At 41.5% G+C, this 24,390-nt stretch overlaps 28 non-coding genes and 1 pseudogene across 28 annotated transcripts; all 29 read left to right on the top strand.

Moving 5' to 3' along the window:
* The first annotated feature begins 119 nt into the window (after positions 1-119).
* On the top strand, positions 120-193 carry trnai-aau (transfer RNA isoleucine (anticodon AAU)). The gene has a single exon. It is a non-coding gene; the product is annotated as a tRNA-Ile (tRNA).
* Positions 194-275: 82 nt separating this feature from the next.
* Positions 276-348, top strand: trnaf-gaa (transfer RNA phenylalanine (anticodon GAA)). Its single transcript has one exon. It is a non-coding gene; the product is annotated as a tRNA-Phe (tRNA).
* A 446-nt stretch (positions 349-794) lies between these two features.
* On the top strand, positions 795-868 carry trnai-aau (transfer RNA isoleucine (anticodon AAU)). The gene has a single exon. It is a non-coding gene; the product is annotated as a tRNA-Ile (tRNA).
* Positions 869-1,890: 1,022 nt separating this feature from the next.
* trnai-aau (transfer RNA isoleucine (anticodon AAU)) lies at positions 1,891-1,964 on the top strand. Its single transcript has one exon. It is a non-coding gene; the product is annotated as a tRNA-Ile (tRNA).
* An 82-nt stretch (positions 1,965-2,046) lies between these two features.
* On the top strand, positions 2,047-2,119 carry trnaf-gaa (transfer RNA phenylalanine (anticodon GAA)). Its single transcript has one exon. It is a non-coding gene; the product is annotated as a tRNA-Phe (tRNA).
* Positions 2,120-2,565: 446 nt separating this feature from the next.
* Positions 2,566-2,639, top strand: trnai-aau (transfer RNA isoleucine (anticodon AAU)). The gene has a single exon. It is a non-coding gene; the product is annotated as a tRNA-Ile (tRNA).
* A 7,618-nt stretch (positions 2,640-10,257) lies between these two features.
* Positions 10,258-10,376, top strand: LOC118948253 (5S ribosomal RNA; annotated as a pseudogene).
* Positions 10,377-11,058: 682 nt separating this feature from the next.
* On the top strand, positions 11,059-11,132 carry trnai-aau (transfer RNA isoleucine (anticodon AAU)). The gene has a single exon. It is a non-coding gene; the product is annotated as a tRNA-Ile (tRNA).
* A 1,006-nt stretch (positions 11,133-12,138) lies between these two features.
* On the top strand, positions 12,139-12,212 carry trnai-aau (transfer RNA isoleucine (anticodon AAU)). The gene has a single exon. It is a non-coding gene; the product is annotated as a tRNA-Ile (tRNA).
* An 82-nt stretch (positions 12,213-12,294) lies between these two features.
* trnaf-gaa (transfer RNA phenylalanine (anticodon GAA)) lies at positions 12,295-12,367 on the top strand. The gene has a single exon. It is a non-coding gene; the product is annotated as a tRNA-Phe (tRNA).
* Positions 12,368-13,392: 1,025 nt separating this feature from the next.
* trnaf-gaa (transfer RNA phenylalanine (anticodon GAA)) lies at positions 13,393-13,465 on the top strand. The gene has a single exon. It is a non-coding gene; the product is annotated as a tRNA-Phe (tRNA).
* A 1,025-nt stretch (positions 13,466-14,490) lies between these two features.
* On the top strand, positions 14,491-14,563 carry trnaf-gaa (transfer RNA phenylalanine (anticodon GAA)). Its single transcript has one exon. It is a non-coding gene; the product is annotated as a tRNA-Phe (tRNA).
* Positions 14,564-15,443: 880 nt separating this feature from the next.
* trnai-aau (transfer RNA isoleucine (anticodon AAU)) lies at positions 15,444-15,517 on the top strand. The gene has a single exon. It is a non-coding gene; the product is annotated as a tRNA-Ile (tRNA).
* An 82-nt stretch (positions 15,518-15,599) lies between these two features.
* Positions 15,600-15,672, top strand: trnaf-gaa (transfer RNA phenylalanine (anticodon GAA)). Its single transcript has one exon. It is a non-coding gene; the product is annotated as a tRNA-Phe (tRNA).
* A 457-nt stretch (positions 15,673-16,129) lies between these two features.
* trnai-aau (transfer RNA isoleucine (anticodon AAU)) lies at positions 16,130-16,203 on the top strand. Its single transcript has one exon. It is a non-coding gene; the product is annotated as a tRNA-Ile (tRNA).
* Positions 16,204-16,285: 82 nt separating this feature from the next.
* On the top strand, positions 16,286-16,358 carry trnaf-gaa (transfer RNA phenylalanine (anticodon GAA)). Its single transcript has one exon. It is a non-coding gene; the product is annotated as a tRNA-Phe (tRNA).
* A 1,025-nt stretch (positions 16,359-17,383) lies between these two features.
* Positions 17,384-17,456, top strand: trnaf-gaa (transfer RNA phenylalanine (anticodon GAA)). Its single transcript has one exon. It is a non-coding gene; the product is annotated as a tRNA-Phe (tRNA).
* Positions 17,457-18,481: 1,025 nt separating this feature from the next.
* On the top strand, positions 18,482-18,554 carry trnaf-gaa (transfer RNA phenylalanine (anticodon GAA)). Its single transcript has one exon. It is a non-coding gene; the product is annotated as a tRNA-Phe (tRNA).
* An 880-nt stretch (positions 18,555-19,434) lies between these two features.
* Positions 19,435-19,508, top strand: trnai-aau (transfer RNA isoleucine (anticodon AAU)). Its single transcript has one exon. It is a non-coding gene; the product is annotated as a tRNA-Ile (tRNA).
* Positions 19,509-19,590: 82 nt separating this feature from the next.
* trnaf-gaa (transfer RNA phenylalanine (anticodon GAA)) lies at positions 19,591-19,663 on the top strand. The gene has a single exon. It is a non-coding gene; the product is annotated as a tRNA-Phe (tRNA).
* Positions 19,664-20,543: 880 nt separating this feature from the next.
* trnai-aau (transfer RNA isoleucine (anticodon AAU)) lies at positions 20,544-20,617 on the top strand. Its single transcript has one exon. It is a non-coding gene; the product is annotated as a tRNA-Ile (tRNA).
* An 82-nt stretch (positions 20,618-20,699) lies between these two features.
* trnaf-gaa (transfer RNA phenylalanine (anticodon GAA)) lies at positions 20,700-20,772 on the top strand. The gene has a single exon. It is a non-coding gene; the product is annotated as a tRNA-Phe (tRNA).
* Positions 20,773-21,218: 446 nt separating this feature from the next.
* trnai-aau (transfer RNA isoleucine (anticodon AAU)) lies at positions 21,219-21,292 on the top strand. Its single transcript has one exon. It is a non-coding gene; the product is annotated as a tRNA-Ile (tRNA).
* An 82-nt stretch (positions 21,293-21,374) lies between these two features.
* On the top strand, positions 21,375-21,447 carry trnaf-gaa (transfer RNA phenylalanine (anticodon GAA)). Its single transcript has one exon. It is a non-coding gene; the product is annotated as a tRNA-Phe (tRNA).
* An 872-nt stretch (positions 21,448-22,319) lies between these two features.
* Positions 22,320-22,393, top strand: trnai-aau (transfer RNA isoleucine (anticodon AAU)). Its single transcript has one exon. It is a non-coding gene; the product is annotated as a tRNA-Ile (tRNA).
* An 82-nt stretch (positions 22,394-22,475) lies between these two features.
* Positions 22,476-22,548, top strand: trnaf-gaa (transfer RNA phenylalanine (anticodon GAA)). The gene has a single exon. It is a non-coding gene; the product is annotated as a tRNA-Phe (tRNA).
* An 880-nt stretch (positions 22,549-23,428) lies between these two features.
* On the top strand, positions 23,429-23,502 carry trnai-aau (transfer RNA isoleucine (anticodon AAU)). Its single transcript has one exon. It is a non-coding gene; the product is annotated as a tRNA-Ile (tRNA).
* Positions 23,503-23,584: 82 nt separating this feature from the next.
* trnaf-gaa (transfer RNA phenylalanine (anticodon GAA)) lies at positions 23,585-23,657 on the top strand. Its single transcript has one exon. It is a non-coding gene; the product is annotated as a tRNA-Phe (tRNA).
* Positions 23,658-24,259: 602 nt separating this feature from the next.
* trnaf-gaa (transfer RNA phenylalanine (anticodon GAA)) lies at positions 24,260-24,332 on the top strand. The gene has a single exon. It is a non-coding gene; the product is annotated as a tRNA-Phe (tRNA).
* Positions 24,333-24,390: the final 58 nt, after the last annotated feature.

The following is a 24,390-nucleotide window of genomic DNA, read 5'->3' as shown; positions in this document are numbered from 1 at the left end:
GCAAGAAGCAACCTAGAGGGTCCAGTCTCGTCAGGCTATGCTGTTGGTGGACTTGTTTGTTTACGTGCCAGCACTTGCAGAGGCTCGGTGCATTGCCACAATTGAGCAAAATAGCAAATGGCTGGTTAGCTCAGTTGGTTAGAGTGTGGTGCTAATAACGCCAAGGTCATGGGTTCGATCCCCGTACTGGCTATGATGTACATTTTGAGTGTCAAAATTGTGAGTCACATGCATGTGAATTGTCAAGGGTGCCACAGAATTAAAATTAGTGAATTGCTGAAATAGCTCAGTTGGGAGAGCGTTAGACTGAAGATCTAAAGGTCCCTGGTTCAATCCCGGGTTTCGGCATTTGTATTTTTTCTTACTTCATGCTCTGGCTTCAAGGAAACTATCCACAGCTTTGTTTGTGGGCCTCAATGGTGTGTGCTACGCTGCTCCTCTGAAAGTAAGTAATTTCTTGCTTTTTCATCTGACATTTTGACATCAGTGTTACAGGAAAGTTTCTTGTCATTGTGTACATGACAGTAGGTTGTCGTAAGACAAGGCTGCATGAAGTGTGAACTGTAGTTTTCTTGGATCCATTAAAGAATTTGCTTTTGGAGAATGCAGGCATCGATCCCACTACCTCACGCATGCAAAGCATTTGAGCTAATTCCCCAGCCGTTTGGAATTTCCGCAAGAAGCAACCTAGAAGGTCCAGTCTTGTCAGGCTATGCTGTTGGTGGACTTGTTTGTTTACGTGCCAGCACTTGCAGAGGCTCGGTGCATTTCAACAATTGAGCAAAATAGCAAATGGCCAGTTAGCTGAGTTGGTTAGAGTGTGGTGCTAATAACACCAAGGTCATGGGTTCGATCCCCATATTGGCTATGATGTACATTTTGAGTGTCAAAATTGTGAGTCACATGCATGTGAATTGTCAAGGGTGCCACAGAATTAAAATTAGTGAATTGCCGAAATAGCTCAGTTGGGAGAGTGTTAGACTGAAGATCTAAAGGTCCCTGTTTCGGCATTTGTATTTGTTCTTTCTTCATGCTCTGGCTTCAAGGAAACTATCCACAGCTTTGTTTGTGGGCCTCAATGGTGTGTGCTACGCTGCTCCTCTGAAAGTAAGTAATTTCTTGCTTTTTCATCTGACATTTTGACATCAGTGTTACAGGAAAGTTGCTTGTCATTGTTACATGACAGTAGGTTGTCGAAAGACAAGGCTGCATGAAGTGTGAACTGGAGCTTTCTTGGATCCACAACAAAAATTGTTTTTGGGAAATGCGGGAATCGATCCCACTAACTATAGCATGCTAAGCAAACACAATACCAATTGATCAAATTCCCCAGCTGTTTTGAATTGCCACAAGGAGCAACCAAGAGTGTCCAGTCTTGTCAGGCTATGCTGTTGGTGGACTTGTTAGTTTGTGCTCCAGCACTTGCAGAGGCTCGGTGCATCTCAACAATTGTGCTCTGTAGCCAGCGGCCGGTTAGCTCAGTTGGTTAGAGTGTGTGATACGCTGCTCCTCTGAAAGTAAGTAATGTCTTTCTTTTTCATCTGACATTGTGACATCAGTGTTACATGAGAGTTTCTTGTCATTGTTACATGACAGTTTCTTGTCATTGTTTACATGACAGTAGGTTGTCGTAAGACAAGGCTGCATGAAGTGTGAACTGGAGTTTTCTTGGATCCATGAAAGAATTTGCTTTTGGAGAATGCAGGCATCGATCCCACTACCTCACGCATGCAAAGCATTTGAGCTAATTCCCCAGCCGTTTGGAATTTCCGCAAGAAGCAACCTAGAGGGTCCAGTCTCGTCAGGCTATGCTGTTGTTGGACTTGTTTGTTTACGTGCCAGCACTTGCAGAGGCTCGGTGCATTGCCACAATTGAGCAAAATAGCAAATGGCTGGTTAGCTCAGTTGGTTAGAGTGTGGTGCTAATAATGCCAAGGTCATGGGTTCGATCCCCGTACTGGTTATGATGTACATTTTGAGTGTCAAAATTGTGAGTCACATGCATGTGAATTGTCAAGGGTGCCACAGAATTAAAATTAGTGAATTGCCGAAATAGCTCAGTTGGGAGAGCGTTAGACTGAAGATCTAAAGGTCCCTGGTTCAATCCCGGGTTTTGGCATTTGTATTTTTTCTTACTTCATGCTCTGGCTTCAAGGAAACTATCCACAGCTTTGTTTGTGGGCCTCAATGGTGTGTGCTACGCTGCTCCTCTGAAAGTAAGTAATTTCTTGCTTTTTCATCTGACATTTTGACATCAGTGTTACAGGAAAGTTTCTTGTCATTGTTTACATGACAGTAGGTTGTCGTAAGACAAGGCTGCATGAAGTGTGAACTGTAGTTTTCTTGGATCCATTAAAGAATTTGCTTTTGGAGAATGCAGGCATCGATCCCACTACCTCACGCATGCAAAGCATTTGAGCTAATTCCCCAGCCGTTTGGAATTTCCGCAAGAAGCAACCTAGAAGGTCCAGTCTTGTCAGGCTATGCTGTTGGTGGACTTGTTTGTTTACGTGCCAGCACTTGCAGAGGCTCGGTGCATTTCAACAATTGAGCAAAATAGCAAATGGCCAGTTAGCTGAGTTGGTTAGAGTGTGGTGCTAATAACGCCAAGGTCATGGGTTCGATCCCCATATTGGCTATGATGTACATTTTGAGTGTCAAAATTGTGAGTCACATGCATGTGAATTGTCAAGGGTGCCACAGAATTAAAATTAGTGAATTGCCGAAATAGCTCAGTTGGGAGAGCGTTAGACTGAAGATCTAAAGGTCCCTGTTTCGGCATTTGTATTTGTTCTTTCTTCATGCTCTGGCTTCAAGGAAACTATCCACAGCTTTGTTTGTGGGCCTCAATGGTGTGTGCTACGCTGCTCCTCTGAAAGTAAGTAATTTCTTGCTTTTTCATCTGACATTTTGACATCAGTGTTACAGGAAAGTTGCTTGTCATTGTTACATGACAGTAGGTTGTCGAAAGACAAGGCTGCATGAAGTGTGAACTGGAGCTTTCTTGGATCCACAAAAAAAAATGTTTTTGGGAAATGCGGGAATCGATCCCACTAACTATAGCATGCTAAGCAAACACAATACCAATTGATCAAATTCCCCAGCTGTTTTGAATTGCCACAAGGAGCAACCAAGAGTGTCCAGTCTTGTCAGGCTATGCTGTTGGTGGACTTGTTAGTTTGTGCTCCAGCACTTGCAGAGGCTCGGTGCATCTCAACAATTGTGCTCTGTAGCCAGCGGCCGGTTAGCTCAGTTGGTTAGAGTGTGTGATACGCTGCTCCTCTGAAAGTAAGTAATGTCTTTCTTTTTCATCTGACATTGTGACATCAGTGTTACATGAGAGTTTCTTGTCATTGTTACATGACAGTTTCTTGTCATTGTTTAAAAATAAAGAGCTGTCAAGTCATGGCGAAAGAACTGGGGAACGATGAACCTGTGGTGTCCTTTTTGAACTTGCCAGCATATATTACGGATGATGAAATATATGAGAAATTACAAGGATGGAAAGTGAATGCGACAACACCAATCAAGAGGAGGATGTGGCCAGTAACGGACATTGTGGACGGGACGAGATTTTGTAAGGTGAAGTTTACGGACAGCGTGCAATCATTGCCTTACTCAACAAAGTTCAATACTGTCGAAGGATTTGAATATTTCCGAGTGATCCACGATAACCAAGTTAAGGTATGTAGACTGTGTATTCAACCGGGACACATACTTAAAGAATGTCCAGAATTTATATGTCATAAATGTGGTGAACAAGGGCATTATGCCAGGGAATGTTCGAACATCGGTGATATATGTAGAAGGTGTGACAGACCTAAGGACAGATATAAATGTAAGAAGGGGAGTGATGTCTTATTTCTTATTTCATTACTGAAGAAGATGAGGGGAGTGTGGCTATGGAGAGAGAATTAGAGAGTGATATGGAAAGTGTGTCGCAGGTGATTCCAGAGACAGCTATAGATGTGCTTGGAGAGTATGCAATTCCTTCTGGCAGTACTCGAGACGCAGTCTTGGTCTCTGCTGCTGACAAGGTGGAGCAGCAGCACAGGATTGGTGAATTAGACACACAGGTAGAGATGGTGCAAGGTACTTCTCAGGTGCCTGAACCAGCTTTAAGCCTGTGTGAAAATGACACCAAGGAGAGGGCTGGGTCCACTGGAGTTGACGGCACGGTTAAAGCGCATTTTACAAAAGGCTTGAATGTTGCTCCCCTCATAAGTCCAAGTCATGAGTCGGACGAAGAAATAGAGAGTGAGGATTTTCAGCTGTTTGCTAGAAATAAGAGATAATTGACGAAAGCTTGGGAGGTGATGGGATCTGGTAAAAAGAAAAAGTCTATTTTGAAATGACATGTTTGTCTTTGACTATATTTCTGCATACATTAACAATGATTAAAGTTGCATCACTAAATGGGAACAGTCTGAGAAATATGAACAAATTGGAGCAGGTTTTGGTGTCTGTGAAAGCTGACGTGGTGTTTTCAAGAGACTAATTGGACAGACTCCAAAATGTTGGAGATTAAGAGCAAATGGTCTGAGCTAATGTTTTGTAGTCACGGAAGTGAAAAAACATGTGGAGTAGCTATTTTGGTAAAAAATGATGTGGTTCAAAATGTCAAGCAGGTATATACAGATAATCAGGGCAGACTTATTGTTATTGAGTTTGAAGTGCAAAATGTCATTTTTCGTCTAATTAATGTTTATGCTTCGAATATTGAATCGGAAAGGAGAGATATGTTTAATAACCTAAGATCACTGTGTTCAGAAAATTGTATACTGGTAGGAGATTTTAACGTGAAGTGTATTAGAATGGATGTCTCGAGATGTGATAGTTTCAAACATGATTCGTCTAGAAATGCTTTATGGGAATTAATGAAAAATGAGAATCTTGTAGATATATGGAGGGCTGAACATTTAAATAGAAGAGTGTTTTCGAGAAGGCAGGTGGTGTTAAATGAACTAAAACAATGCAGAATTGATTTATGTTTAGTAAAAGAAGATGTGATACAGCAGGTTCAGAAGATGTCATATAACTTTACAGCATACAGTGATCATGCAGTAATGTCATTTCAGATAGGAGAATGTGTGTTTATGGTGGGAGGAAGTGAAAGTTAAAGCAAAAAACAGGAGTATTAGGTACTTTAAAAATCGTAACCGTGTAGATAAGGTGAAAGAAAAAATGCTTAGAAATAGGATGTTACGTGAACTTGAAAAGGCCGATGCTGATCCAGACTATGATGTTGAGAACTATTTGAAAATCCATGCAGAGCTAGGGTTTTATGAAAAAAAGAAATGTTTAGGTGCTATTGTTAGGAGTAAGGCACAGTATGCCTTGGAGGGAGAGAAATGTACTTCCTTTTCTTGAAAAACGAAAGCAATTTAAGAGTTATATTTTAGAATTGGAAAATGAAAAAGGTGTAAAGGTAAATGATTTTGTTGATATCGTAGATTCAGTTGAATCCTTTTACAGAAATCTTTATAAAAAGAATGATGTGGACAAAGTGTGTGTTGCAAAAGTGTTGGAGAAAATCAGTGCCAAAGTATCTCAGGCAGATAGAAGGATGTGTGATGAAGAGATTTCAATTATAGAAATCAAGGAAGCAATTGAGAACACTCAAGGAAATAAAAGTCCAGGTTTGGATGGTTTAACAAATTAATTCTATAAAGATTTTGTGGATACTTTGGCACCCATTTTATTGAAGGTTTTTCAGTATATGGAAGAGAATAAGGAAATCCCTGAGTCTATGTCAATTGGTATGTTAACCATCTTATTTAAAAATAGAGGCAGTAGGTTAAAGTTAGAAAATTATAGGCCTATTAGTCTTCTAAATTCAGATTATAAAATACTGACTCAAGTTTTAGCTAATAGGATGAAAAAGGTGATTGGACGTATTATTACATCAACACAAGCCTACTGAATACCTGGAAGAGATGTTGCAGATGTAATTTGTACAATTAGAGATGTTGTTAAGCAAATGAAAAATGAAGGTGGTATAGTTTTAAGTTTAGATTTTAAGAAAGCTTTTGATAAAGTGGAACATAGTTTTCTGCTACAGACTTTGGAGAGGTTTGGTTTTGGGCCAAAATTTGTATCTTGGATTAACTTGTTGTATAGTGGAGCAAAAAGTTGTGTTAAATGTAACGGAGTGTTAACAGATACTTTCCCTATAGAGAGGTAAGTAAGGCAGGGTTGTCCTTTGTCAGCTCTATTGTACAGTGTTTCTACGGAACCTTTAGCTGTTTTAATACTTGGAGACAAAGAGGTGAGGGGTGTTGGAATCCCAGGTGGTGGTGTCAGTGTTATACATCAGTACACTGATGACACTACTTTTACTGTGAAGGATGTAGGTAGCATTGAAAGCATTATGAAAATCATAGATATCTACTGTAAGGCATCGGGGGCTGAAGTTAATATAGAGAAGACGGAAATTATGTTTTTGGGGGATATCAATGCAAATAAGTGTGAGATTCCATTTAAGGTAGCTAAGGATTTTATGAAGGTGCTCGGAGTAAATATTGGTGTAAAGGAGAAAGAGGCAAGGGATATAACTTGGACGGGGATCCTCAATAAAATCAAGCTAACTTTGAATTTCTGGAAAAATAGAAAATTAAAGTTAAAAGGTAAAGTAATTGTAGTAAATGCTTTGGTATCATCTAAACTTGTGTATATTTTGGGAGTTCTAGACATGCCAGAGTGGGTTATAAATGAATTGAATAATGTGGTGTCTAATTTTATATGGGATGGTAAAGGTGTTAGAATTGCGCAGAAAACATTGATAGCGGACTATGATGATGGAGGTTTAAAACTTTTGACATTAAAAGAAAAGCTATTAGGATAAAAACAGTAAAGAAATATTTATATGACAGTTTAGATTATGGCTGGAAACATTTTTTCAAAGTCTATTTAGATGAGAGTGGTGGATGTGAAGATAATGGTTTGTTGATGGGTCTTAAAAGGAAGATGTGTGAAAAGGTACCAGATTTTTATAAAGAAGTGCTAAATGCATGGGCAGAGTTGTTGCCTAATGTGTATTATGAGTGTGGGCATATTGACCTAATTATGAATCATCCTGTTTTTCTAAATGAGAAAATTAAGTACGAAGAAAAGGTGTTATATAGTGAAGTATTCATGAGTGCAGGTCTTAGACAGATAAAAGATTACACATATGAGGTAATTCCAGGTTTTTTTCCTGAAGAAGCTATTTTTGACACCATCCATGAATGGGATGTAGAGGTGGGTAGGGGAACAGTGAAGAATATGTACGAGAAGATAAAAGAAAGTATACCAAACACATGGGTGGATTTAATAAATAGTGAAGTTGTTAGAGAAGATTTATTTGTCTTTCCTAATTTATTTATTGGTAACAGTAAGGAGAAGGCTCAGTTATCTAGTATCCCGGTGAAACAATTCTATAAAATAATGGTAGAGAAAAATGTGAAAAGGCCAGCTGCAGAGAAAGTTTGGAAAGGAATTTTTCCAACTTTGGACGTAAAAAAGACATGGAAAACTTTAAATGTAAAATATAATAGAATGGAATGTGAAAGTAATGATTTTAAAATAAGGCATAATCGTATATATACAAAGGTGGTGTTACATCAAATCAATAGGGAAATAAAAAGAGAATGTGATCTATGTGGTGAGTTACCGGAAAATGTAATACATTTGTTTGTGGAATGTTAAAAGTTAAAATGTTTATTTTGTAAGGTAAAGGGAATGATACATAGAAACTGGAAGGGTGATATTTGTAAAAAATATGTGTGGAATGAATTGGTGTTATTTGGCGTGGCTGGTAAATGTGAGGGTGTTAATGTTGTTTTGTTAAATGTTGCTTTGAGTTTTGTGAGGTATGCTATTTTTTGTAGGAGGAATTGTGCTTTTTTTGAGGGGAAGAGGGTAAGGGTGTGGGATATTTTTGTAGTATTGTTTAAGAAGCATATAGATACGTTTCATTGTTATGGAAGGGAATGTTTTGATAAAGCTTTTGTGGAGGGGAGTGGGTTGATTTCAAGGCTGGATGGTGGAAGAATTACTTCCACCATCTTATAAATTGTGTACAGACTCCACAAGAAGGTTTTAGTTTGATTCATCAATACGCAGATGATACCACTATAACAGTTAGAGATGAGGGAAGTGTAAAAAGGGTGATGGAGTGTTTTAAAGTATATGGACAAGCATCAGGTGCAAAGGTTAACATGGAGAAGTCAGTTGTAATGTATATTGGGAAGATTAATGAGGGGAATTTTACTTTTAAGGTGGTAAAAGATTATTTTAAGGTGTTAGGAGTGTTTTTAGGGGTGAACGAAATAGAAGCTAGGGATTTGACATGGAGTGGTGTGATAAATAAAGTTAGGAAGGTAGTAAATATATGGAGGGGGAGGTCTTTGAAGTTAAAAGGGAAAGTCATTGTGATAAATTCCTTGTTGATGTCAATTTTTATTTATGTAATGAATGTTTTGGATATGCCAGAATGGGTTTTATCTGAAATGAATAAGATTTTAGTTGATTTTTTATGGGACGGGAAGGGGGTGAAAATTGCTTTTAAAACTTTGATTGCAGGTTATGAGGAGGGGGGTTTGAAGTTGGTAGATTTAAGTGTAAGGAAAACTGCAATTAGAGTCAAAATGGTACGGAAATATTTATTTGGTGAATTGGATTATGGGTGGAAAAGGTTTTTTAAAGATTATTTGCAAGAGGTAGGGAGGGTGGGGGACAATGGTTTATTGATGAGTATGAAGAAAGAAATGTTAGGAAATATACCGTTGTTTTATAGAGAAGTGTTTGAGGCTTGGGGGCAATTTTTACCAAATATTTATTATGAATGTACCATTTTAGAAGATATTTTATGTCAACCGATATTTTTAAATCCAAAGATAAAGTGTAATAATATGACGTTGTTTTGTAAATATTTTATGAGGGCTGGGATGAGGCAGATAGGTGACATTGTACTGTATATGAGGTAATTCCTGGGTTCCTTCCGTTGCAGGCAATATATGATAATGTGGTTGAAATAGATGAAGAGATTAGTAAAACTACTGTGGAGAATATGTACAAGAAAATATTAGGATGTATTCCTGGGGAGTGGGTGATTTTAATAAATACAGAGGTGGCTAAAAGATCTAGAGGGTTTACCGGTTTTATATTATGAAAGTAATGGGGAGAAACATGATTTATCAGGTTTAAAAGTTAAAATGGTTTATAGTAAATGTATTTTAAAAGAGATAAAAGTTCCTGCGTCGGAAAAAGTGTGGTCTAGGGTGTTTGCAAATATGGATGTGAAATCAATATGGAAGAATGTAAATGTAAAATATAATTCTATAGAGTGTGAAGACAATGATTTTAAATTGAAACATAATAGGATTTTTACAAATGTGGTTTTGCATCAAATAAATAGGGATATTAAAAGAGAATGTGATATTTGTGGTACAGGGGTGGAACATTTTATGCACTTTTTTGTTGAATGTAGCAGGTTAAAAGATTTTCATGAGTTTTTAAAAGGGCTTTTAGTAAAACATTGGGGGGAGGAGATTTTTAATGGGGTGGAATGGAAGAGATTCTTTCTTTTTGGTATTAATGGGAAAAGTAAAGTTTTGAATTTTAATTTGGTTAATTATGTTTTAAGTCATGCTAGATATGCTGTAAGACAAAGAAGGAATATGGGTCATTATGAAGGGAAATGTGTGAGTGTGGAAGGTCTTTTTAGGAGGACTTTAGAAAATGATACAGAGATAATATATAAATACGGTGGAGGAAATTTTGAAAAACTGTTTGTGTGGGGGAGTACTTTTATTGAAATAATGTCAAATGGGAAACTTGCATTTAATTATTAATTGGAATTAGTGAATGACTGTGTTTTAAATTGGTTTTCTTCTATTACTCTTCTGATGTTATTAAAAGGGTGAATTGTTCATCCTCAATTATTACTGACTGAATGTTGCAAATATTGTGCGATTTTTCATAATAAAAAAAAATAAAAAAAAGTACGCCTTATCTCGTCCGATCTCGGAAGCTAAGCAGGGTCAGGCCTGGTTAGTACTTGGATGGGAGACCGCCTGGGAATACCAGGTGCTGTAAGCTTTTTGTCACTGCCTTGTGGAATTTCAACTCTTTGTCCGTTTTTTCCCACAAGGCTGAAATATGTGCCCTCGCTTTGAAATAAGTAAGCAAGGTTTGTTTGTATTTCATCCAACAATCTGTGCTACAAATTATGGCTACAGTATATGCAATTTCTTCCACTTTTTGAGATTACCTTTCGCTTACGGCCACACCGGCCTGAGCACGCCTGATCTCGTCCGATCTCGGAAGCTAAGCAGGGTCGGGCCTGGTTATTATTTGGATGGGAGACTTCCTGGGAATACCAGGTGCTGTAAGCTTTTTGTCACTGCCTTGTGGAATTTCAACTCTTTGTCCTTTTTTTCCCACAAGGCTGAAATATGTGCCCTCGCTTTGAAATAAGTAAGCAAGGTTAGTTTGTATTTCATCCAACAATCTGTGCTACAAATTATGGCTACAGTATATGCAATTTCTTCCACTTTCTTGGAGTTTTCTTGGATCCTGTGTACCGACAGCATGCTAAGCAAACATAATACCAATTGATCAAATGCCCCAGCTGTTTGGAATTGCCACAAGGAGCAACCAAGAGTGTCCATTCTTGTCAGGCTATGATGTTGGTGGACTTGTTAGTTTGTGGTCCAGCACTTGCAGAGGCTCGGTGCATCTCAACAATTGTGCTCTGTAGCCAGCGGCCGGTTAGCTCAGTTGGTTAGAGTGTGTGATACGCTGCTCTCTGAAAATAAGTAATGTCTTTCTTTTTCATCTGACATTGTGACATCAGTGTTACATGAGAGTTTCTTGCTTTTGGAGAATGCAGGCATCGATCCCACTACCTCACGCATGCAAAGCATTTGAGCTAATTCCCCAGCCGTTTGGAATTTCCGCAAGAAGCAACCTAGAGGGTCCAGTCTCGTCAGGCTATGCTGTTGGTGGACTTGTTTGTTTACGTGCCAGCACTTGCAGAGGCTCGGTGCATTGCCACAATTGAGGAAAATAGCAAATGGCTGGTTAGCTCAGTTGGTTAGAGTGTGGTGCTAATAACGCCAAGGTCATGGGTTCGATCCCCGTACTGGCTATGATGTACATTTTGAGTGTCAAAATTGTGAGTCACATGCATGTGAATTGTCAAGGGTGCCGCAGAATTAAAATTAGTGAATTGCCGAAATAGCTCAGTTGGGAGAGCGTTAGACTAAAGGTCCCTGTTTCGGCATTTGTATTTGTTCTTTCTTCATGCTCTGGCTTCAAGGAAACTATCCACAGCTTTGTTTGTGGGCCTCAATGGTGTGTGCTACGCTGCTCCTCTGAAAGTAAGTAATTTCTTGCTTTTTCATCTGACATTTTGACATCAGTGTTACAGGAAAGTTGCTTGTCATTGTTACATGACAGTAGGTTGTCGTAAGACAAGGCTGCATGAAGTGTGAAGTGGGGCTTTCTTGGATCCACAAAAAAAAATGTTTTTGGGGATTGCGGGAATCGATCCCACGCATGCTAAGCAAACACAATACCAATTGATCAAATTCCCCAGCTGTTTGGAATTGCCACAAGGAGCAACCAAGAGTGTCCAGTCTGTTCAGGCTATGCTGTTGGTGGACTTGTTAGTTTGTGCTCCAGCACTTGCAGAGGCTCGGTGCATCTCAACAATTGTGCTCTGTAGCCAGCGGCCGGTTAGCTCAGTTGGTTAGAGTGTGTGATACGCTGCTCCTCTAAAAGTAAGTAATGTCTTTCTTTTTCATCTGACATTGTGACATCAGTGTTACATGAGAGTTTCTTGTCATTGTTACATGACAGTTTCTTGTCATTGTTTACATGACAGTAGGTTGTCATAAGACAAGGCTGCATGAAGTGTGAACTGGAGTTTTCTTGAATCCATGAAAGAATTTGCTTTTGGAGAATGCAGGCATCGATCCCACTACCTCATGCATGCAAAGCATTTTAGCTAATTCCCCAGACGTTTGGAATTTCCGCAAGAAGCAACCTAGAGGGTCCAGTCTTGTCAGGCTATGCTGTTGGTGGACTTGTTTGTTTATGTGCCAGCACTTGCAGAGGCTCGGTGCATTTCAACAATTGAGCATAATAGCAAATGGCCGGTTAGCTCAGTTGGTTAGAGTGTGGTGCTAATAACGCCAAGGTCATGGGTTCGATCCCCGTACTGGCTATGATGTACATTTTGAGTGTCAAAATTGTGAGTCACATGCATGTGAATTGTCAAGGGTGCCACAGAATTAAAATTAGTGAAATGCCGAAATAGCTCAGTTGGGAGAGCGTTAGACTGAAGATCTAAAGGTCCCTGGTTCGATCCCTGGTTTCGGCACTTGTATTTGTTCTATCTTCATGCTCTGGCTTCAAGGAAACTATCCACAGCTTTGTTTGTGGGCCTCAATGGTGTGTGCTACGCTGCTCCTCTGAAAGTAAGTGATTTCTTGCTTTTTCATCTGACATTTTGACATCAGTGTTACAGGAAAGTTGCTTGTCATTGTTACATGACAGTAGGTTGTCGTAAGACAAGGCTGCATGAAGTGTGAACTGGAGCTTTCTTGGATCCACAACAAAAATTGTTTTTGGGGATTGCGGGAATCGATCCCACTAACTATAGCATGCTAAGCAAACACAATACCAATTGATCAAATTCCCCAGCTGTTTGGAATTGCCACAAGGAGCAACCAAGAGTGTCCAGTCTTGTCAGGCTATGCTGTTGGTGGACTTGTTAGTTTGTGCTCCAGCACTTACAGAGGCTCGGTGCATCTCAACAATTGTGCTCTGTAGCCAGCGGCCGGTTAGCTCAGTTGGTTAGAGTGTGTGATACGCTGCTCCTCTGAAAGTAAGTAATGTCTTTCTTTTTCATCTGACATTGTGACATCAGTGTTACATGAGAGTTTCTTGTCATTGTTACATGACAGTTTCTTGTCATTGTTTACATGACAGTAGGTTGTCATAAGACAAGGCTGCATGAAGTGTGAACTGGAGTTTTCTTGAATCCATGAAAGAATTTGCTTTTGGAGAATGCAGGCATCGATCCCACTACCTCATGCATGCAAAGCATTTGAGCTAATTCCCCAGCCGTTTGGAATTTCCGCAAGAAGCAACCTAGAGGGTCCAGTCTTGTCAGGCTATGCTGTTGGTGGACTTGTTTGTTTATGTGCCAGCACTTGCAGAGGCTCGGTGCATTTCAACAATTGAGCAAAATAGCAAATGGCCGGTTAGCTCAGTTGGTGCTAATAACGCCAAGGTCATGGGTTCGATCCCCGTACTGGCTATGATGTACATTTTGAGTGTCAAAATTGTGAGTCACATGCATGTGAATTGTCAAGGGTGCCACAGAATTAAAATTAGTGAAATGCCGAAATAGCTCAGTTGGGAGAGCGTTAGACTGAAGATCTAAAGGTCCCTGGTTCGATCCCTGGTTTCGGCATTTGTATTTGTTCTATCTTCATGCTCTGGCTTCAAGGAAACTATCCACAGCTTTGTTTGTGGGCCTCAATGGTGTGTGCTACGCTGCTCCTCTGAAAGTAAGTGATTTCTTGCTTTTTCATCTGACATTTTGACATCAGTGTTACAGGAAAGTTGCTTGTCATTGTTACATGACAGTAGGTTGTCGTAAGACAAGGCTGCATGAAGTGTGAACTGGAGCTTTCTTGGATCCACAACTAAAATTGTTTTTGGGGATTGCGGGAATCGATCCCACTAACTATAGCATGCTAAGCAAACACAATACCAATTGATCAAATTCCCCAGCTGTTTGGAATTGCCACAAGGAGCAACCAAGAGTGTCCAGTCTTGTCAGGCTATGCTGTTGGTGGACTTGTTAGTTTGTGCTCCAGCACTTACAGAGGCTCGGTGCATCTCAACAATTGTGCTCTGTAGCCAGCGGCCGGTTAGCTCAGTTGGTTAGAGTGTGTGATACGCTGCTCCTCTGAAAGTAAGTAATGTCTTTCTTTTTCATCTGACATTGTGACATCAGTGTTACATGAGAGTTTCTTGTCATTGTTACATGACAGTTTCTTGTCATTGTTTACATGACAGTAGGTTGTCATAAGACAAGGCTGCATGAAGTGTGAACTGGAGTTTTCTTGAATCCATGAAAGAATTTGCTTTTGGAGAATGCAGGCATCGATCCCACTACCTCATGCATGCAAAGCATTTGAGCTAATTCCCCAGCCGTTTGGAATTTCCGCAAGAAGCAACCTAGAGGGTCCAGTCTTGTCAGGCTATGCTGTTGGTGGACTTGTTTGTTTATGTGCCAGCACTTGCAGAGGCTCGGTGCATTTCAACAATTGAGCAAAATAGCAAATGGCCGGTTAGCTCAGTTGGTGCTAATAACGCCAAGGTCATGGGTTCGATCCCCGTACTGGCTATGATGTACATTTTGAGTGTCAAAATTGTGAGTCACATGCATGTGAATTGTCAAGGGTGCCACAGAATTAAAATTAGTGAAATGCCGAAATAGCTCAGTTGGGAGAGCGTTAGACTGAAGATCTAAAGGTCCCTGGTTCGATCCCTGGTTTCGGCATTTGTATTTGTTCTATCTTCATGCTCTGGCTTCAAGGAAACTATCCACAGCTTTGTTTGTGGGCCTCAATGGTGTGTGCTACGCTGGTCCTCTGAAAGTAAGTGATTTCTTGCTTTTTCATCTGACATTTTGACATCAGTGTTACAGGAAAGTTGCTTGTCATTGTTACATGACAGTAGGTTGTCGTAAGACAAGGCTGCATGAAGTGTGAACTGGAGCTTTCTTGGATCCACAACAAAAATTGTTTTTGGGGATTGCGGGAATCGATCCCACTAACTATAGCATGCTAAGCAAACACAATACCAATTGATCAAATTCCCCAGCTGTTTGGAATTGCCACAAGGAGCAACCAAGAGTGTCCAGTCTTGTCAGGCTATGCTGTTGGTGGACTTGTTAGTTTGTGCTCCAGCACTTACAGAGGCTCGGTGCATCTCAACAATTGTGCTCTGTAGCCAGCGGCCGGTTAGCTCAGTTGGTTAGAGTGTGTGATACGCTGCTCCTCTGAAAGTAAGTAATGTCTTTCTTTTTCATCTGACATTGTGACATCAGTGTTACATGAGAGTTTCTTGTCATTGTTACATGACAGTTTCTTGTCATTGTTTACATGACAGTAGGTTGTCGTAAGACAAGGCTGCATGAAGTGTGAACTGGAGTTTTCTTGGATCCATGAAAGAATTTGCTTTTGGAGAATGCAGGCATCGATCCCACTACCACACGCATGCAAAGCATTTGAGCTAATTCCCCAGCCGTTTGGAATTTCCGCAAGAAGCAACCTAGAGGGTCCAGTCTCGTCAGGCTATGCTGTTGGTGGACTTGTTTGTTTATGTGCCAGCACTTGCAGAGGCTCGGTGCATTTCAACAATTGAGCAAAATAGCAAATGGCCGGTTAGCTCAGTTGGTTAGAGTGTGGTGCTAATAACGCCAAGGTCATGGGTTCGATCCCCGTACTGGCTATGATGTACATTTTGAGTGTCAAAACTGTGAGTCACATGCATGTGAATTGTCAAGGGTGCCACAGAATTAAAATTAGTGAAATGCCGAAATAGCTCAGTTGGGAGAGCGTTAGACTGAAGATCTAAAGGTCCCTGGTTCGATCCCTGGTTTTGGCATTTGTATTTGTTCTATCTTCATCCTCTGGCTTCAAGGAAACTATCCACAGCTTTGTTTGTGGGCCTCAATGGTGTGTGCTACGCTGCTCCTCTGAAAGTAAGTGATTTCTTGCTTTTTCATCTGACATTTTGACATCAGTGTTACAGGAAAGTTGCTTGTCATTGTTACATGACAGTAGGTTGTCGTAAGACAAGGCTGCATGAAGTGTGAACTGGAGCTTTCTTGGATCCACAACAAAAATTGTTTTTGGGGATTGCGGGAATCGATCCCACTAACTATAGCATGCTAAGCAAACACAATACCAATTGATCAAATTCCCCAGCTGTTTGGAATTGCCACAAGGAGCAACCAAGAGTGTCCAGTCTTGTCAGGCTATGCTGTTGGTGGACTTGTTAGTTTGTGCTCCAGCACTTACAGAGGCTCGGTGCATCTCAACAATTGTGCTCTGTAGCCAGCGGCCGGTTAGCTCAGTTGGTTAGAGTGTGGTGCTAATAACGCCAAGGTCATGGGTTCGATCCCCGTACTGGCTATGATGTACATTTTGAGTGTCAAAATTGTGAGTCACATGCATGTGAATTGTCAAGGGTGCCACAGAATTAAAATTAGTGAAATGCCGAAATAGCTCAGTTGGGAGAGCGTTAGACTGAAGATCTAAAGGTCCCTGGTTCGATCCCTGGTTTCGGCACTTGTATTTGTTCTATCTTCATGCTCTGGCTTCAAGGAAACTATCCACAGCTTTGTTTGTGGGCCTCAATGGTGTGTGCTACGCTGCTCCTCTGAAAGTAAGTGATTTCTTGCTTTTTCATCTGACATTTTGACATCAGTGTTACAGGAAAGTTGCTTGTCATTGTTACATGACAGTAGGTTGTCGTAAGACAAGGCTGCATGAAGTGTGAACTGGAGCTTTCTTGGATCCACAACAAAAATTGTTTTTGGGGATTGCGGGAATCGATCCCACTAACTATAGCATGCTAAGCAAACACAATACCAATTGATCAAATTCCCCAGCTGTTTGGAATTGCCACAAGGAGCAACCAAGAGTGTCCAGTCTTGTCAGGCTATGCTGTTGGTGGACTTGTTAGTTTGTGCTCCAGCACTTACAGAGGCTCGGTGCATCTCAACAATTGTGCTCTGTAGCCAGCGGCCGGTTAGCTCAGTTGGTTAGAGTGTGTGATACGCTGCTCCTCTGAAAGTAAGTAATGTCTTTCTTTTTCATCTGACATTGTGACATCAGTGTTACATGAGAGTTTCTTGTCATTGTTACATGACAGTTTCTTGTCATTGTTTACATGACAGTAGGTTGTCATAAGACAAGGCTGCATGAAGTGTGAACTGGAGTTTTCTTGAATCCATGAAAGAATTTGCTTTTGGAGAATGCAGGCATCGATCCCACTACCTCATGCATGCAAAGCATTTGAGCTAATTCCCCAGCCGTTTGGAATTTCCGCAAGAAGCAACCTAGAGGGTCCAGTCTTGTCAGGCTATGCTGTTGGTGGACTTGTTTGTTTATGTGCCAGCACTTGCAGAGGCTCGGTGCATTTCAACAATTGAGCAAAATAGCAAATGGCCGGTTAGCTCAGTTGGTGCTAATAACGCCAAGGTCATGGGTTCGATCCCCGTACTGGCTATGATGTACATTTTGAGTGTCAAAATTGTGAGTCACATGCATGTGAATTGTCAAGGGTGCCACAGAATTAAAATTAGTGAAATGCCGAAATAGCTCAGTTGGGAGAGCGTTAGACTGAAGATCTAAAGGTCCCTGGTTCGATCCCTGGTTTCGGCATTTGTATTTGTTCTATCTTCATGCTCTGGCTTCAAGGAAACTATCCACAGCTTTGTTTGTGGGCCTCAATGGTGTGTGCTACGCTGCTCCTCTGAAAGTAAGTGATTTCTTGCTTTTTCATCTGACATTTTGACATCAGTGTTACAGGAAAGTTGCTTGTCATTGTTACATGACAGTAGGTTGTCGTAAGACAAGGCTGCATGAAGTGTGAACTGGAGCTTTCTTGGATCCACAACTAAAATTGTTTTTGGGGATTGCGGGAATCGATCCCACTAACTATAGCATGCTAAGCAAACACAATACCAATTGATCAAATTCCCCAGCTGTTTGGAATTGCCACAAGGAGCAACCAAGAGTGTCCAGTCTTGTCAGGCTATGCTGTTGGTGGACTTGTTAGTTTGTGCTCCAGCACTTACAGAGGCTCGGTGCATCTCAACAATTGTGCTCTGTAGCCAGCGGCCGGTTAGCTCAGTTGGTTAGAGTGTGTGATACGCTGCTCCTCTGAAAGTAAGTAATGTCTTTCTTTTTCATCTGACATTGTGACATCAGTGTTACATGAGAGTTTCTTGTCATTGTTACATGACAGTTTCTTGTCATTGTTTACATGACAGTAGGTTGTCATAAGACAAGGCTGCATGAAGTGTGAACTGGAGTTTTCTTGAATCCATGAAAGAATTTGCTTTTGGAGAATGCAGGCATCGATCCCACTACCTCATGCATGCAAAGCATTTGAGCTAATTCCCCAGCCGTTTGGAATTTCCGCAAGAAGCAACCTAGAGGGTCCAGTCTTGTCAGGCTATGCTGTTGGTGGACTTGTTTGTTTATGTGCCAGCACTTGCAGAGGCTCGGTGCATTTCAACAATTGAGCAAAATAGCAAATGGCCGGTTAGCTCAGTTGGTGCTAATAACGCCAAGGTCATGGGTTCGATCCCCGTACTGGCTATGATGTACATTTTGAGTGTCAAAATTGTGAGTCACATGCATGTGAATTGTCAAGGGTGCCACATAATTAAAATTAGTGAAATGCCGAAATAGCTCAGTTGGGAGAGCGTTAGACTGAAGATCTAAAGGTCCCTGGTTCGATCCCTGGTTTCGGCATTTGTATTTGTTCTATCTTCATGCTCTGGCTTCAAGGAAACTATCCACAGCTTTGTTTGTGGGCCTCAATGGTGTGTGCTACGCTGGTCCTCTGAAAGTACGTGATTTCTTGCTTTTTCATCTGACATTTTGACATCAGTGTTACAGGAAAGTTGCTTGTCATTGTTACATGACAGTAGGTTGTCGTAAGACAAGGCTGCATGAAGTGTGAACTGGAGCTTTCTTGGATCCACAACAAAAATTGTTTTTGGGGATTGCGGGAATCGATCCCACTAACTATAGCATGCTAAGCAAACACAATACCAATTGATCAAATTCCCCAGCTGTTTGGAATTGCCACAAGGAGCAACCAAGAGTGTCCAGTCTTGTCAGGCTATGCTGTTGGTGGACTTGTTAGTTTGTGCTCCAGCACTTACAGAGGCTCGGTGCATCTCAACAATTGTGCTCTGTAGCCAGCGGCCGGTTAGCTCAGTTGGTTAGAGTGTGTGATACGCTGCTCCTCTGAAAGTAAGTAATGTCTTTCTTTTTCATCTGACATTGTGACATCAGTGTTACATGAGAGTTTCTTGTCATTGTTACATGACAGTTTCTTGTCATTGTTTACATGACAGTAGGTTGTCGTAAGACAAGGCTGCATGAAGTGTGAACTGGAGTTTTCTTGGATCCATGAAAGAATTTGCTTTTGGAGAATGCAGGCATCGATCCCACTACCACACGCATGCAAAGCATTTGAGCTAATTCCCCAGCCGTTTGGAATTTCCGCAAGAAGCAACCTAGAGGGTCCAGTCTCGTCAGGCTATGCTGTTGGTGGACTTGTTTGTTTATGTGCCAGCACTTGCAGAGGCTCGGTGCATTTCAACAATTGAGCAAAATAGCAAATGGCCGGTTAGCTCAGTTGGTTAGAGTGTGGTGCTAATAACGCCAAGGTCATGGGTTCGATCCCCGTACTGGCTATGATGTACATTTTGAGTGTCAAAACTGTGAGTCACATGCATGTGAATTGTCAAGGGTGCCACAGAATTAAAATTAGTGAAATGCCGAAATAGCTCAGTTGGGAGAGCGTTAGACTGAAGATCTAAAGGTCCCTGGTTCGATCCCTGGTTTTGGCATTTGTATTTGTTCTATCTTCATCCTCTGGCTTCAAGGAAACTATCCACAGCTTTGTTTGTGGGCCTCAATGGTGTGTGCTACGCTGCTCCTCTGAAAGTAAGTGATTTCTTGCTTTTTCATCTGACATTTTGACATCAGTGTTACAGGAAAGTTGCTTGTCATTGTTACATGACAGTAGGTTGTCGTAAGACAAGGCTGCATGAAGTGTGAACTGGAGCTTTCTTGGATCCACAACAAAAATTGTTTTTGGGGATTGCGGGAATCGATCCCACTAACTATAGCATGCTAAGCAAACACAATACCAATTGATCAAATTCCCCAGCTGTTTGGAATTGCCACAAGGAGCAACCAAGAGTGTCCAGTCTTGTCAGGCTATGCTGTTGGTGGACTTGTTAGTTTGTGCTCCAGCACTTACAGAGGCTCGGTGCATCTCAACAATTGTGCTCTGTAGCCAGCGGCCGGTTAGCTCAGTTGGTTAGAGTGTGTGATACGCTGCTCCTCTGAAAGTAAGTAATGTCTTTCTTTTTCATCTGACATTGTGACATCAGTGTTACATGAGAGTTTCTTGTCATTGTTACATGACAGTTTCTTGTCATTGTTTACATGACAGTAGGTTGTCGTAAGACAAGGCTGCATGAAGTGTGAACTGGAGTTTTCTTGGATCCATGAAAGAATTTGCTTTTGGAGAATGCAGGCATCGATCCCACTACCTCACGCATGCAAAGCATTTGAGCTAATTCCCCAGCCGTTTGGAATTTCCGCAAGAAGCAACCTAGAGGGTCCAGTCTCGTCAGGCTATGCTGTTGGTGGACTTGTTTGTTTACGTGCCAGCACTTGCAGAGGCTCGGTGCATTGCCACAATTGAGCAAAATGGCAAATGGCTGGTTAGCTCAGTTGGTTAGAGTGTGGTGCTAATAACGCCAAGGTCATGGGTTTGATCCCCGTACTGGCTATGATGTACATTTTGAGTGTCAAAATTGTGAGTCACATGCATGTGAATTGTCAAGGGTGCCACAGAATTAAAATTAGTGAATTGCCGAAATAGCTCAGTTGGGAGAGCGTTAGACTGAAGATCTAAAGGTCCCTGGTTCGATCCCGGGTTTCGGCATTTGTATTTGTTCTTTCTTCATGCTCTGGCTTCAAGGAAACTATCCACAGCTTTGTTTGTGGGCCTCAATGGTGTGTGCTACTCTGCTCCTCTGAAAGTAAGTAATTTCTTGCTTTTTCATCTGACATTTTGACATCAGTGTTACAGGAAAGTTTCTTGTCATTGTTTACATGACAGTAGGTTGTCGTAAGACAAGGCTGCATGAAGTGTGAACTGGAGTTTTCTTGGATCCATGAAAGAATTTGCTTTTGGAGAATGCAGGCATCGATCCCACTACCTCACGCATGCAAAGCATTTGAGCTAATTCCCCAGCCGTTTGGAATTTCCGCAAGAAGCAACCTAGAGGGTCCAGTCTTGTCAGGCTATGCTGTTGGTGGACTTGTTTGTTTTCGTGCCAGCACTTGCAGAGGCTCGGTGCATTTCAACAATTGAGCAAAATAGCAAATGGCCGGTTAGCTCAGTTGGTTAGAGTGTGGTGCTAATAACGCCAAGGTCATGGGTTCGATCCCCGTACTGGCTATGATGTACATTTTGAGTGTCAAAATTGTGAGTCACATGCATGTGAATTGTCAAGGGTGCCACAGAATTAAAATTAGTGAAATGCCAAAATAGCTCAGTTGGGAGAGCGTTAGACTGAAGATCTAAAGGTCCCTGGTTCGATCCCTGGTTTCGGCATTTGTATTTGTTCTTTCTTCATGCTCTGGCTTCAAGGAAACTATCCACAGCTTTGTTTGTGGGCCTCAATGGTGTGTGCTACGCTGCTCCTCTGAAAGTAAGTAATTTCTTGCTTTTTCATCTGACATTTTGACATCAGTGTTACAGGAAAGTTTCTTGTCATTGTTACATGACAGTAGGTTGTCGTAAGACAAGGCTGCATGAAGTGTGAAGTGGGGCTTTCGTGGATCCACAAAAAAAAATGTTTTTGGGGATTGCGGGAATCGATCCCACGCATGCTAAGCAAACACAATACCAATTGATCAAATTCCCCAGCTGTTTGGAATTGCCACAAGGAGCAACCAAGAGTGTCCAGTCTTGTCAGGCTATGCTGTTGGTGGACTTGTTAGTTTGTGCTCCAGCACTTGCAGAGGCTCGGTGCATCTCAACAATTGTGCTCTGTAGCCAGCGGCCGGTTAGCTCAGTTGGTTAGAGTGTGTGATACGCTGCTCCTCTGAAAGTAAGTAATGTCTTTCTTTTTCATCTGACATTGTGACATCAGTGTTACATGAGAGTTTCTTTTCATTGTTACATGACAGTTTCTTGTCATTGTTTACATGACAGTAGATTGTCATAAGACAAGGCTGCATGAAGTGTGAACTGGAGTTTTCTTGAATCCATGAAAGAATTTGCTTTTGGAGAATGCAGGCATCGATCCCACTACCTCATGCATGCAAAGCATTTGAGCTAATTCCCCAGCCGTTTGGAATTTCCGCAAGAAGCAACCTAGAGGGTCCAGTCTTGTCAGGCTATGCTGTTGGTGGACTTGTTTGTTTATGTGCCAGCACTTGCAGAGGCTCGGTGCATTTCAACAATTGAGCAAAATAGCAAATGGCCGGTTAGCTCAGTTGGTTAGAGTGTGGTGCTAATAACGCCAAGGTCATGGGTTCGATCCCCGTACTGGCTATGATGTACATTTTGAGTGTCAAAACTGTGAGTCACATGCATGTGAATTGTCAAGGGTGCCACAGAATTAAAATTAGTGAAATGCCGAAATAGCTCAGTTGGGAGAGCGTTAGACTGAAGATCTAAAGGTCCCTGGTTCGATCCCTGGTTTCGGCATTTGTATTTGTTCTATCTTCATCCTCTGGCTTCAAGGAAACTATCCACAGCTTTGTTTGTGGGCCTCAATGGTGTGTGCTACGCTGCTCCTCTGAAAGTAAGTGATTTCTTGCTTTTTCATCTGACATTTTGACATCAGTGTTACAGGAAAGTTGCTTGTCATTGTTACATGACAGTAGGTTGTCGTAAGACAAGGCTGCATGAAGTGTGAACTGGAGCTTTCTTGGATCCACAACAAAAATTGTTTTTGGGGATTGCGGGAATCGATCCCACTAACTATAGCATGCTAAGCAAACACAATACCAATTGATCAAATTCCCCAGCTGTTTGGAATTGCCACAAGGAGCAACCAAGAGTGTCCAGTCTTGTCAGGCTATGCTGTTGGTGGACTTGTTAGTTTGTGCTCCAGCACTTACAGAGGCTCGGTGCATCTCAACAATTGTGCTCCGTAGCCAGCGGCCGGTTAGCTCAGTTGGTTAGAGTGTGTGATACGCTGCTCCTCTGAAAGTAAGTAATGTCTTTCTTTTTCATCTGACATTGTGACATCAGTGTTACATGAGAGTTTCTTGTCATTGTTACATGACAGTTTCTTGTCATTGTTTACATGACAGTAGGTTGTCGTAAGACAAGGCTGCATGAAGTGTGAACTGGAGTTTTCTTGGATCCATGAAAGAATTTGCTTTTGGAGAATGCAGGCATCGATCCCACTACCTCACGCATGCAAAGCATTTGAGCTAATTCCCCAGACGTTTGGAATTTCCGCAAGAAGCAACCTAGAGGGTCCAGTCTCGTCAGGCTATGCTGTTGGTGGACTTGTTTGTTTACGTGCCAGCACTTGCAGAGGCTAGGTGCATTGCCACAATTGAGCAAAATGGCAAATGGCTGGTTAGCTCAGTTGGTTAGAGTGTGGTGCTAATAACGCCAAGGTCATGGGTTCGATCCCCGTACTGGCTATGATGTACATTTTGAGTGTCAAAATTGTGAGTCACATGCATGTGAATTGTCAAGGGTGCCACAGAATTAAAATTAGTGAATTGCCGAAATAGCTCAGTTGGGAGAGCGTTAGACTGAAGATCTAAAGGTCCCTGGTTCGATCCCGGGTTTCGGCATTTGTATTTGTTCTTTCTTCATGCTCTGGCTTCAAGGAAACTATCCACAGCTTTGTTTGTGGGCCTCAATGGTGTGTGCTACTCTGCTCCTCTGAAAGTAAGTAATTTCTTGCTTTTTCATCTGACATTTTGACATCAGTGTTACAGGAAAGTTTCTTGTCATTGTTTACATGACAGTAGGTTGTCGTAAGACAAGGCTGCATGAAGTGTGAACTGGAGTTTTCTTGGATCCATGAAAGAATTTGCTTTTGGAGAATGCAGGCATCGATCCCACTACCTCACGCATGCAAAGCATTTGAGCTAATTCCCCAGCCGTTTGGAATTTCCGCAAGAAGCAACCTAGAGGGTCCAGTCTTGTCAGGCTATGCTGTTGGTGGACTTGTTTGTTTACGTGCCAGCACTTGCAGAGGCTCGGTGCATTTCAACAATTGAGCAAAATAGCAAATGGCCGGTTAGCTCAGTTGGTTAGAGTGTGGTGCTAATAACGCCAAGGTCATGTGTTAGATCCCCGTACTGGCTATGATGTACATTTTGAGTGTCAAAATTGTGAGTCACATGCATGTGAATTGCCAAGGGTGCCACAGAATTAAAATAAGTGAATTGCCGAAATAGCTCAGTTGGGAGAGCGTTAGACTGAAGATCTAAAGGTCCCTGGTTCGATCCCTGGTTTTGGCATTTGTATTTGTTCTATCTTCATGCTCTGGCTTCAAGGAAACTATCCACAGCTTTGTTT

The sequence above is a fragment of the Oncorhynchus mykiss genome, chromosome 20, assembly GCF_057628025.1.
Source record: "Oncorhynchus mykiss isolate SJ-2025 chromosome 20, ASM5762802v1, whole genome shotgun sequence".
Taxonomy (NCBI): Eukaryota; Metazoa; Chordata; class Actinopteri; order Salmoniformes; family Salmonidae; genus Oncorhynchus; species Oncorhynchus mykiss.
Note: the sequence above shows the minus strand (reverse complement) of the source record. Positions and strands in the feature narration are given on the sequence as shown.